General features: G+C 34.8%; 2 long non-coding RNA genes across 2 annotated transcripts in view; both read left to right on the top strand.

The window, feature by feature from the left end:
* Positions 1-3,823, top strand: part of LOC124454306 — an 18,253-nt gene extending 14,430 nt beyond the window's left edge. Inside the window, exon 3 of the long non-coding RNA XR_006951393.1 lies at positions 3,632-3,823. This is a non-coding gene — a long non-coding RNA (uncharacterized LOC124454306). The remainder of the gene's footprint in view (positions 1-3,631) is intronic.
* LOC124454305 lies at positions 2,080-3,516 on the top strand. Its single transcript, XR_006951392.1, has 2 exons — positions 2,080-2,285; positions 2,443-3,516. It is a non-coding gene; the product is annotated as an uncharacterized LOC124454305 (long non-coding RNA).
* Positions 3,824-13,171: the final 9,348 nt, after the last annotated feature.

The following is a 13,171-nucleotide window of genomic DNA, read 5'->3' as shown; positions in this document are numbered from 1 at the left end:
TATAATATCGACTTTATTCAACTGACAATAATTTCTCGAGTTTAGGCCCAACTTCAAATATGTTGATTCCAATACGAAAGAAAAAGTTTACTCATGATAATATAAACTTACATACCATGGTTTCTAAACACAGTAATTGGATTTGAGTGGTATATCAGAGAGAAGCTCGGCGATAGTTTACAACCAAACTAACGCAATACAGAATGTTGACCTTCTTTTTTAACTTTCAGCCGACATGTGACAACGTCTAAAGTATAGAACGAGAATTTCAATGACAATATTTTGTCGGTGTTCCACTAACTGTTTTGAAACATTATACGCTCGACACAAAAAATCCTGAAAGACAACAGATGAACAAACATGGATGCAATTTATTTCTCCTTTGTTTTGACTAATCATTTTCTTATCATGTTTTGAAAATCTTTCTTACGCCAAGCTAATGACTTCATATTGACTGTTTTGCATAAAAGCTGTCGACATTTTAATTATCAGCGTTCAGTGCAACTGCATTTAAATGACTTAAATCAGCTTGTTTATAGTACAGGTGATTTTTTTTCTCCAATAAACAAAATAGAAATTTTGATTACTATCTTTGGTTTTTTCCTATATTCGTGGTTCTTTAACAAAGACCTATATTCGTGGTTCTTTTCTCCGCTAACAAAGAGGCGCTGATTATCGCCGAGAATGGACAATTGACTATAGTCAACTTTCAGTGTCATTGAATACGCGTTTTGGATGAAAGGCATAGCTCATGCAGTAATTCATCCTGGATTGAAATTTTAAAAAACGGAAAAAACTGACGAGAATCGTAGCATTCAATAAACTGCACGTGATTTTATTTTCGCGCTTTGAATTTGAATTCAACAAAAGTACTTTCTATGACAAATAGCCCAGCTTTTCTAATTTCTCCCAAACGGTTAAAGACGAAGAGAATTTATTCCCTGTTATCAACTTGATATAGTGATTTCAAACCGCCCGCACTACGTTAATGTGTCATTAAATACAGTCAACACACGTTGGCAAAATCCCTTCACTCGCAAATTTTGAGACCTTCATTATTGTCATTGTGCTCCATCCTTCGTTTCATGTGATTTGTTTTTATAAGTCATCGCCATAGCAACGTTCCATATCAAATGTTGATTTATATACACAGTATTACATACACAAATCGCTAATTTCCTTTCAACGAAATACAATTTACTCACTGAGTATCCCTGGACTGATAAGTGTGATACCTAAAATGAACAGATGCTTCTAGAATTTCTTCTACTATTTCATATATTACTGCAATCAATAACAGCACCAGAGTAATGCAGCTGGAGAGGGGGATCGCTGTCAAGCTAACAAATTTGACCGGGGGGGGGGGAGAAATTAACATCTGCTTTGCGTGGGTGGAATGAAAAATTGTAGAAAAAGCAAAGCAATAATCGATTGATTGAACGTTCGAATGATTTGATGACAGAAAGATTGTAAAAGAAAACAATAAATATAATTAAAATATAAGAATTTTACTACGTCTACCATTGTATATGTAAAAGTTGATTAAATAGATACTATAGTACTGTAGCATACCAAACTCAGTAACTTGAGGTGGGGAGCTCATTAATACATGCATGTTCCGTTGTACAAGTTCTTTGAAATCATAAATGATTTCCCCTCTCCCTCAATTTTCAAATTTCTTACGCCGCTACCACAGTATAGAAACATACAGCAGTGGTACTCCACTGTGCAACTTGGTGCTGTTTATTTGATTAGATTACTGGCTGCAGCTAGCCATCTCTGCCTTCCTACTAGCCACGAAAAGCAATTGACTGGCTACAATATGCTAATCACATGCGTAATAAAACAAAAAAATGCTATAGAGCGGGGCTACTGTTTTTGTCTATACTGTGCCTCTACTAAGGTGTCAAACGTATATTGTATGTGCATCGTAAAAGTATTCTTAAAATTTTCACCGATGAAAACTTTTTGTCATTTTCGAGTAAACATCTGTTATATTACTCTGACACCAAAATTTGCATACATAAATAGATAATAGTCAAAACAAAAAATGCATGGACAAAGTGGAGGTGTCATGTATGTAATTTAGCTGTTGCTGAACGCTTAGTGATTTTGCTCTGCGTGTAGCAACATAGCGTCAAAATAATCCAAATTTTCTTGCATTATAAAGAAGCTTTGTCATTTTCCTGGTAGGAACAAGCCAGTCCTTGCTGTAGTCAAATTTCAAGTGGTAATACAATTAAGAAGTTCTGTACTTGACATATTGTTCAATGTGTATATAGAAGGTAGTTATAGTACTAAGTCTACAAATTATTGTGCATCAAAGTTCGAACAACCTGCTTCTACTACTTCCTTGACGTACAAAGAGGGTTTATTTTTGTACGATTACTTATTTAATTGCTTTACATTCTACTAACGGAACTCGATTATTTACACTTGTAGAATCCTTTTTGACAAATGGCATCTTGGCGACGACGCCGATTCATGAGTTTGCAAGAAAACTACGAAAGTGATTCGGTTGCGGCAGGTTCTCAATTTGTTGTAAAAGTTATCGGTTCCACAAGTATTGATAAAGAGTCTGATAACGCCTCTTCCATTACAGACAGGAATTTCACTAAGATATATTCCGACTTAATGCTGCTTTTCTCCAGCGAGAACGGCAGTAAGCTTAGAATGGTGATCGATTTATGTGGTGCAGTGCTGTATAACAAAGAAGGTCAAGTTTTAAAAAGTTTCCGGATCTCAAATATCCGTGATATCGTATATTCTACAACAAGAGAGGAGTTCGCTCGGTACTTCATCATGATTGCTCGCGAGCAAAACGAACTGAATGTCAAGGCTCATATATTGCTTTGTGAAGATAAGCAAAAAGCAAAACTGCTGTATGAAACATTTGAAAAGTTGTTTGGATTATCTGCTGAAGAGAAAAAACGTCGAGAGACTGGGAAAGAAAATATTTTAAAGACCACAAGATCAACTCACACGGACAACGCAAACATCAAACGTCATTCTGTATCAGTCGATGGTCGATTGCCTAACCTTCGACAGCAAGTTTCATCGCAACAAAATGTGCGAAATAATGGAACAACACCTAGAATGTTTACTAATTTGGTCAGTAAAATGTCAATAATTGAGCCTGATTTAGATGACAGTTTTACCGAGCTTGCTCGTTCGCGTAGCTCATTTAGTAAATAGAAAAGACAAATATCATCAAATGGTAACTTAAATTTCAAACTAAAACCTTTTCACATAAAAAAGGTATACAATATTGGAATGGTCATATGGACGTATATTGTTGAAGAAGCTTATTCATGTATTTCACTTGAAGATACAATAACTCAGCATATACTTTAAAGTAAATTAATTTTGCACCAGTATCGTTCTTCAAGACAAGTCAACTAAACTATTTTTGCACGAGTATATATGGTCCTTGACAGCAAGTCTAGCAATTTCAATTAACTTTCCTTTGCACGAGTATATAGTTTTCGACAATAAATTCAAAACCTGTGAGCCCAATGAATTATGTCAAATCTAAAAACAACAATATCTACTACTAGCCCTCCTTCATCGTCCACCAATTTCACCCCAATATTGTATTGATCCTAACAACATTTCGTCGTGTATTAAGAAGGAACGGTTTTGCAAACTGATAACGAAAGCAAACCGAAATCGTCTCGGTCATTCTTAATTTTTATGTTAGCCATGTTGGTGGTCTGATACAAAAGAATATTTTATCTATGCTATTTGCATCTCCTGTATGCTGACGTGGGCGAGCCACGTACGTTGTTTTCAGTCACCTTAAGATGAGTGCAACCCAGCAATAAATAATAAAGGTTTTTAAAATGTATGAGCCTTGTGAATTTTCCCTGTATGCTGACGTGGCGAGCCACGTACGTTGTTTTCAGTCACCTTAAAAGAAGTGCAACCCAGCAATAAATATTAACAGGTTTTTTTAAAAAATGTTTGAGCTTTGTGAATTTTCCCTCTCATTACTATGTTTTGCTAAAAATAAGTAGTTTGTGTTGTGTTCTTGATTTGTGTTATATGCTAAATTATAAAATAGCCTTTTAAAAACATGGGCGCTGATTGGTCGAATGCACGAAAAACCGTGCTGTGATTTAAGAAATAAAAGATGTTTATTGTGTTTGCATGGGCTTATGCAAACCGAGGATACCTTTGGGAAAACTCGAGAGCAGATCAGTGCAACAGTGCAATCAGTTGCACAAGCTTATGCAAACAGAGCTCTAGACCAATGAGCGCACGCGTTTCATTGTGTTTGTTTGTAATTATAAGAAATAAAAGATGTTTACTGTGTTTGCACGGGCTTATGCAAACCGAACAGACCTTTGGGAGAACTCTAGAGCAGATCAGTGCAAGACGAGGGTTGCACATGTCGAGACGCCATTTTGCATAATAGAATTTGAAATAGCGTGTATACTTGCCAATATATTACCTCAACAGAACAGAGTTCCCTTAATTGTGTAGAGTTGATAGTAAAAAACTTGCATGATCATTTCAACCAAAAGTTGACTTGAATATAAAAGATGTTGAAAACTTTCCAGAGACTCATTATGCAAAATGACGTAGAAAGTTGTATAGATCGGACATTACAAAAACTTCAATATTTCGAGCATGACAAGAGATATTCACAAACTGTTTTAGAAAATACACTGTCATTTTCAAAGTTATGATAAATGAAACTATAATTTAAGTAGTAGGTTCAGATTCGTAAAATATAAAATATGTACGCAACTCAGATAATTTTCACCCCATATTAGAATTTACTTCGAAAAATGGGTTGTTTTGTAAAACTTTGTTTATCCTTACTAGTAGGGTAATTGTTGTCCACCGAAATGTACTGTGTGGGATCTTATTAAAAATCCTATTATGTTTTGCTGTATTTTGTAAGAACTCCTTTAGCCTTTGTAGAAATTCTTATGCGAGTTTTTCTAGAATTTTTATAGGAGTTCGAGTAGAAATTCTTCGAGAAATTCTTGCTCTATGTCTTATAGCAATTGTTGTAGGAATTCTTGTATGAATTCTTGTAGGATTTCATCTTGTAAGAATTCCTATAGGAATGCTTGTAGAATTTCTAAAGGAATTCTTTGTAAGAATTCTTATAGGAATTCCTATATCTTCCTACGGAATCCTGTAGGTTGTTCCAATAGGCTCATGGGCCAACTTCCAATAGGATCCTATAGGAAATTTTAATAGGAATTCGTATTGGGAGTTTTGTAAGGGTCCATAAATGTCATTTATTTGTAAATGCTATAGTCTTATAAATCATTATGAAGTTGATCCAATTGCCTCTGTAGATAAAAGCAAGCGTATTTGCGTGATAAAATAAATGGTGTACGTATGGGTCATTTGAAATAGCAGTATTGAAAATAGTTTCACTTTAAAATAGCATCTCAAAATCCCATTATATATTATGATATATGTTATGATGTAAGACAACATTGACACTCGATCATAATATATAGTTGCAGGATTGACCAGACTAGACATGGCATTCTGAATAGAACAAGTTTAAAACCAAAGTCCACGTTTTAACCCCATCATTTTCAGGTGTGAGAGTTTCGTTCCTCGTTCAATGTTAAAATCTACTCAAATTATTTATGTGATCAAATGCGAGTAGAGTTATACTTCACTGATTTGTCGTGCATGGTTAGTCACTTAAATATAATTTAGCATTTAATCTTCCCACATACCATCTGTTTATGTTCCATTCGCGAACGTTTGTGAAGTTAGTATGAAGTCGAATTTCAACGTAAAATCAATAGCGATTAAATGGTATTTCTTCGCCTCGAGTAGTTTTAGTATAAACAACGAGTTCTTTTACGTGTATATGAAACAATTTCATTTCAATTCGAAACAAATTGGTTTTTCTAATTTGTTTGGTGTTCAACATTTGTTCATACCTTTGGTACTTCATATTGCCGATCGATATCAAGTGAGGATCTTGACCATGTGGATTGCGTCATTTGCTGCTGTTGCAAGCTGTTTGCTACCACTACTCCCGCTTGCTTATTCTCTGCCTACATGTTATGGTACGTTGCAAAGTGAAATGGATGGAGGTAAGATACTTTTGACTCTGAAGATGACTACCGCTAAGGTTGTCGAAACGTCAGTCAACAACAACAAAAACAGTCCTTCTCAGGACTTTATTAACCTGGACGATCATCATTTACAAACATATAACGATACTCCGGGTTCAAACCATTTACTTTATAAGGATAATAGTGCTGTGTATAAAAAGCATTCCTGCAAATTGAGAGGGTGTGTATTACTGGTAAAGAGAAATTGATACAGTGCAACAAATTTACAAGCTGTTTAATTGAGCATAGACATTGAGAAGAGGCCGTTAGAACGCTCACTTTCGACGTCAAAAGAACTCCAGTCCTGACATAATACGCAGTGTATTTTCGTATTAGCATGATTCTAAGGGGCTGTTCACATAAGCCCAGCTAAACCGGGATTCAGTGAGGCGTGAAATGATTTTGAGGTATTGAAAGGAGTAAAAACTTGAAACGCAAAACTTACAATCTTTCTTATAAGTCATGAGTCATTTTAATTGTAATTTTCAAATCTGGCCTAATTATTTGTTTTCATTTTAAAGGTTTTGTGAATTTACAAATTCAGAACATAGGGAAATTGCTTAAATAACTTTTTTGTTGTGAAGGAATTAATCTTTTCCATTTGCTAAAATGATTAAACGCTTCGCTGAATCCCGGCTACCCGGGCTCATATGAACAGGCCCTAAGAGCAATGCAAATTTCCTGCAAAAATAAGGAATGCTTTAGGGCCATTAAGTTCGGCGTTAGAACGTAGATTTCGCGAGGAAGGTTGTGCATGTATTTAGTTGTGCCCGACTGATATCTTTTGAAAACCAATTCACCTTCTCAATAGTAATCAGTCAAGCACAACAGAACATTTGATTAAACAATGAACGTTTTACCTAAAGACATAACACGAAATCAGTGGGGCCTGGTAAAAATGTTCTAGAAAGATCGATAATTGTGAAGGCTTGCATTCATATATGCACATGTTATGTTGTATTAGGTTCCCTTGAAATTTTGAAATCCATTGTTTTCTTTTGATATATAACAATAATATATTAATACACCCCTCTCTCTGAAACCCAAGACTGTGAATGTTTCATTGTTTTTATTGTAGTAAATGGAACAAACTCTTCAGTTCATAACAACCGCGTTCCATGGCTCAGTAATATATACGTAGTGATGACTGCATATAGATCGTCCCTAACATTGTTGGAAGGCATCCTGTTTCCATTAATAAGTGCTGCAACTTTATCATATCTTGCTGAAAACAGAAATAGTTATGGTCTATATTTCGCCTGGAAACATATTGGTGCAAGTACGCTGTTGGTTTTGAGTGGTGTTACGTCATGGATCGTAAGAATAAAAATTTGTGACCGTGAAAGTTACGGTTATTTTACTGTTTTTATCATATCTGCATTTTTCATTGTCTTATCGAAATTCTCTTTGGCTCACTTTGTGTTTAAGTACGATGACACTGACCGCAAAGTCAACTGGAGCGGTGTATCTAATGTTTTTTCAAATGGCCATAATGTTTATATATTCATTTTGGTATTTTATATTGGGGTATGCGTTTCTTTCCAATCTTTCTGGGAGTTTTGGTATTTGGATGGATTAGAAGCAAGTCCTCTAGTCATGGTAGGAGCAGGCTTAGTTCGTCGACCACTGTTGGCAGTGTGTATATTTAAGTCGTGCAAGGTCATGCAAAAATTAGGTGAATTACCGACAGTCTCCATTGGATTCTTTCTCTTTACTGCTGCATTCCTGGCTTTATCATTTGTTCGTGTGTATTGGTATGTTCTTGCAATCGATATTTTACATAGTGTTGGATTTGGATTAGCTTACAATGCGTTAACTATTCGCTTATCCAAGATTGGATCTAATGCTAATATTGGATTACTGCTAGGTAAATATTTTCACAATTGAATTCATTTAGATATTCACTCTTGATTGACCTGCACTTCATTACCAATTAGTATTTAGCTAAACTTCAGTTTAGCGGATACAAGAGGTACTTGCATGGAGAGCGCAGGCTCGTCTAGTTATTTTGGCAAGAAACACATTTAGATCGTTAGAAGCACATAAGGAGCTATTAAATTTAGTTTTAGTCTTCCAAACGGGGTTAAGGACAGGGTTAGTGTTAGGGTTATCGTTTCCACTTAAGAAAATCTCCACGGAATATATAATTTTCCAGGTCGCACGTGCTTTTAATGGACGAAATGCACAAAGTTGAAAAATTTCTACTTCAATAAGCAATCAATTTTTTCCACCGAAAAATTTGACAACATATCTTGCTCTACTTAGCGCATATGCAACCTGTAAAATTATACGTTTCTTGGAGAAATTTCGAAAATGCTTTCTCAATCGTAGGGATCGAAGAAATGTGCTTTATGTTCGGACTCGATAGTGGAGCGTCACTCCTGGGCCTTCTGTTTCACTCAATCGGCAAACAAAAAACGCTCCTTGCCATTGCTGTGTCCACTTTAATCATGTCGATCATATTTCTGTTGTATGTCAAGTATTGCTCTGAGTCTGAAGAGTCTGAAAAATACGAAAAAATTGCTGTTGATGAAGAAGATGATGATAATAAAATTGAATTGGAGACAATTGTTGAAAATGATGAATAATGTAAATTAAAGAATGTTTTCAACCAAGATGCATTGCACACTTTTGTTTATGTTTACATACGTATATCGTTACTTTTTGTGTTTGTGGCACACTGAATTAAATTTTGTCATTCACTATGTTGTCTAATTTATCTGAAAAGTTAGAAAAAACACTGATTAAAAACTCCATTTCACATTATTTCATATGGTATGTCTAAGTTTAATGGACAACAATAACAAAATCCGCCATTTTCTCGACTCAAAAAATGGCCGCCACCACGGTTGACACACATTCTTTAATGCATGATTTTAGTGCCAAGCAATAAAAGTACACCGCTTTTTATATTTAAAATTTGTTGATTATCAGAATAGTAGTCTTAAATATGTAAATTTCTAAAATAAAAATAATAAAATGTGTGCACTTATTTATCTATACAATCTATATAATCTATACAATCAAATAAAACGTGATCTATATGATCTATGTGATCTATATGATCTATGTGATCTAAAATATGATCTATACAATCTAATAAAACGTGTGCACTGATTGATCTATACGATCTATATATGTTAACTGTTCAGGGGGTTACACTGATCAGCTCTTAAATTCTCCCAAAGTTCTCCTCGGTTTGCCTAAGCTTGTGCAAAAGTGGCACAAGCACTGTAAACATACTTTATTTTTTAAATGAAATTAAAATTTCTTTAATTACCGCATACTGAAGTAATGGCGGAAGATTTTGGTCACTCTTGCTTATAGGTCTTGCGACAGTTTTTTCAAACTTTGGGTCGCACGATAGACGCTCGTTTGATGATAACAGTCGCTCATCAATTGATTTCAGTTTGATGATAACAGTCGCCCATCAATTAGATGCGAAAAAGCAGTGGCATAGATAGTGAAGAAAGAAGGGGCTCACCCCCCGATGAACAGAGGCAATGCCTTCGCAAATGGGAGAAATCAGGATAGAAATTAAGACGGAAGGGGTGATACCTAGTTGTCTACTTATACTACTACCATGTAATTTCAACTGGTTTAATCCAAAACTTGTTTACAACTTTTTTTAAAGTCTAACAGCAGAGAATATTACCTACAGTGGCTACTAAGCGCACTTTGACACTTTGGTTTGGGAATTTATTCACGTCCTAACGTTCTAACGACTTTATTTACGTCCTAATGTCCTAACCAAGAATAGCTTTAAAGTCTTATGTTTATGTCAGTCAAATCTGAAATAATGGAAGGGTTACAGACATAGAAATCGACTTCAACATTTTGTGCACATGTCACCAAGACGAATGAAATTAGCATTACAATATTCTGTTTAAAGTATTATGTTTTGACACATTAAATTTACTTCAGTAATGGTAATGTTTGTGCTTATTTAGTTTGCAGCCATTAAAAATCACATTTTTCTTGTAGCAAATAACTTCCAGCAAATTACGGAAATAATTTATATATGAATATTTACCCCTCAGCAATGATTCACTTATGACACAGATTCAATTATTAATTGCTTACAACCCTTTGTCAGAATTGATTTCAATAAAGACCAATAAAGTAGAACAGGCATGTATAAATATTACTCCCCCCCCCAATTATTGATCTGTTGCCTTCTCTGAAAGCGTATCTTTGCCATAAACGTACAGTAAAATTAATGTTCATGGCTTTTGAAATGCACGAAAAATTTTAATAATTCCCTTGCTCTTAGTAAAGGCAGTCAGATGGAATGAAAAGTAGTGCTGATTCAGCACTTTACATTTATTTATTTTTTCCTTGATAGCAACATACCGAGTTTACCGAAGGTGATTGAGATTATATAGTTTATCTCTGTATTGTACATTATTACGCTGTTTTTGAGAAATTGTAAAAATTTTGTCTCTCGAACCTTAAGATGATGTCATCTTTCATTAAAGTCCTTTAACTCAAGCCTTTTGATGATGTCATTTTTTATTAAAATCTATTGACTCAAACCTTAAGATGATGTCATCTTTCATTAAAGTCCTTTACTTTGTTTGTGTCAATCACTAGGCAACAAATTTTATTACTATTAAAGTTTACACATTTACTTATAATATGAACACAGAATCATTTTCAGTTGCGACTACGAAACTCATTTTCTAGACACTTCACTGCCTTATTATGAAATCAGATAACTCTACTGTCAACACAACAACTCTAAGATGCTGTTTTACAAAAAGACTAAAGCAAGTGCCATCGTTTGAATAGAGTAACTCACATTCTCGACCTGACTACCACATCCTTGCACCATACCACATCGAATACATTTCCATGGAAATGTTAGAAGACATATGGATGGGAAAAAATGCAGAAGCTCCTACTAACGAATGCATCGAAAAATGACCAGCTCATTTACACACGGTCACTTACATACCTTCTTACGTAATTCAGTCCCAGATCCCAGCTTATTCCTCCGATATTAACCTTGGTTGCTACACAACCTGATAAAAGCTTTCGAGCTCCCTGCTTGATACGCTTGGCATTTAAATCATCAACTCATAATTGAAAACTAGCAAAAGATTATGGATTACTATGAAAATATAACAAATTTATTGTACACACAAAAAAATAGATATTAGAGGGGGCGCACGAGAGTGCAACAAAAATGAAAAATTACATGCCCTGATTAGAGATTATGGTCCTTCACTTCTCATTAATTCATGTTACTCTTACAAACAGCAAATTATAACCTATATACTTTGTAGTATTGGAATGTACTTTGTAAAGTAGTGGTGGAATTGTACATTCAACATGCTAAATCATATTTATTATAAATTAGAAAAATAAAGAGTTAGTACTCAAGAAGTTTTCCGTTTAAATGCCCATTTATTTAGTTTTCCGTTTAAATGTCCATTTAATTTTGCTACATGACTGTTTATTTGCCGAGCTCGAAGACTCATCCTCCGAGATATCTTCTGAGTCACCTCTATCTAATAAGCATTTAGTATCTTCAGGTGGACAGGATTTTGCAGTGGATTTTCCTTGAAGTAGTGGCTTCGCCTCATCCACTTCTTTTTCTTTTGCACCTTTCGTCCCACGAGCAATATCACAGGAAAGTTCTATTGCACCAATTTTACTTTCACAGTGTAGTACGTGAGCAATAGCTGAGTTTTCGGTTGGCGAAGTACACACGACAATTACAGCCTGTGGATATTTTACATGCTTGTATGTATCGCAAACTGATTGGATGCTTGCCAGAGGTATGGCAATATCGATATCATAATTTACGAGATTGCGAAAATGGAGATCATCATAACCAACAATTGCTAGAAAGTCAGCAATCTCAACATCTTTCTTATATTTTGAGTATGCATCTTCGAGTATGTCGTCAATGTTTACGGTGGAAATTTCAATCTCCTGTTGCCCAATATAAGTAATTCGAAAGCTCATTGATCTACCCTGAAGTCGTCTTCTTTAGGAGTTCTCGGGAGCAAGGAAGACTTTGTGATATTTATTTTAACCACTGACTACTTTGATGGCTGGTAGCGTACTCAACTAGACTTTTATAGTTTTTACACTCGCTATGCAAATATTTTCGTGTTTACTGACCATGAGAACGATAGATTTCTAACAAAATGATAATAGAATCTTTTAGAATTTACATATATAAATGAATTAGATTGTTTGTGTTTGGAAGGCTGTTTTTCTCGAGTGCTTTTAGACAACAACAACAACAATGCTTAACCTCTCTTGGGTTAAATCTGCATGCAAAAAGACGTAATACAATTTAACTCTTCTAAAGCAGGAGTGAATCTGCATGTTGGCTATGCAGATATTGGTTGCTCACATCTATTGTCCCGAAAGTATGTTATTTTACTTACTATACAGGGTATCTCTAAAAAGCTGCTAAGCTTTGAAACCAGCCGGCATTTAGAATTGGTATGATTCTGCAGTAATTTATCCCAAAAGAGCCGTAAATGCAATTGAATACACTAAAGCCTAGTTTTCACTATTGACATAAGCACAAACGATAAAACAAAGCAAAGCATATTCTCAAGAGATTGGAGGAAATAAAAGAAAGTCTTTTGTCTTTTTTGTCTTTATCCTTATGTCGCTGAGGCCACTGCAAATTGAAAATTCCTTAACATTAAATCCTCAAAGAAGATCACTTAATTACGGCTGAATCATGCGAAAAAATTCTTCGGCAGTTGTAAGTAAAACATATTTCTGCAGTTGCAATCGCTTGAAATTCAAGAATTTAAAAGAAAGCAAAGATTAAAAACAAAATAGCAAGCACTGTTTTTGGGTGAACTGTTAGACCCGTAACGAGGCTTTTCTGAGCCATTCATGGTTTGAAACCATTCTCTTGAGATCTACCAAACAATGTTGCTCGTTCACGTCGGCTGGTGCAAACAAAAACACTGATAAAATATTGTTTTGTATCACATCACCAACATAGCTGAATTGCAAGTCAAGAATAGAGAGCAATGAAATGAGACCGAATTAGAATGTATCGTCAAATATTTAAAAGTATATTATTATTAAGTAAT

The sequence above is a fragment of the Xenia sp. Carnegie-2017 genome, unplaced genomic scaffold, assembly GCF_021976095.1.
Source record: "Xenia sp. Carnegie-2017 unplaced genomic scaffold, XeniaSp_v1 HiC_scaffold_3, whole genome shotgun sequence".
Classification (NCBI taxonomy): domain Eukaryota; kingdom Metazoa; phylum Cnidaria; class Anthozoa; order Malacalcyonacea; family Xeniidae; genus Xenia; species Xenia sp. Carnegie-2017.
This window is presented reverse-complemented; position numbering and strand designations above follow the sequence as displayed.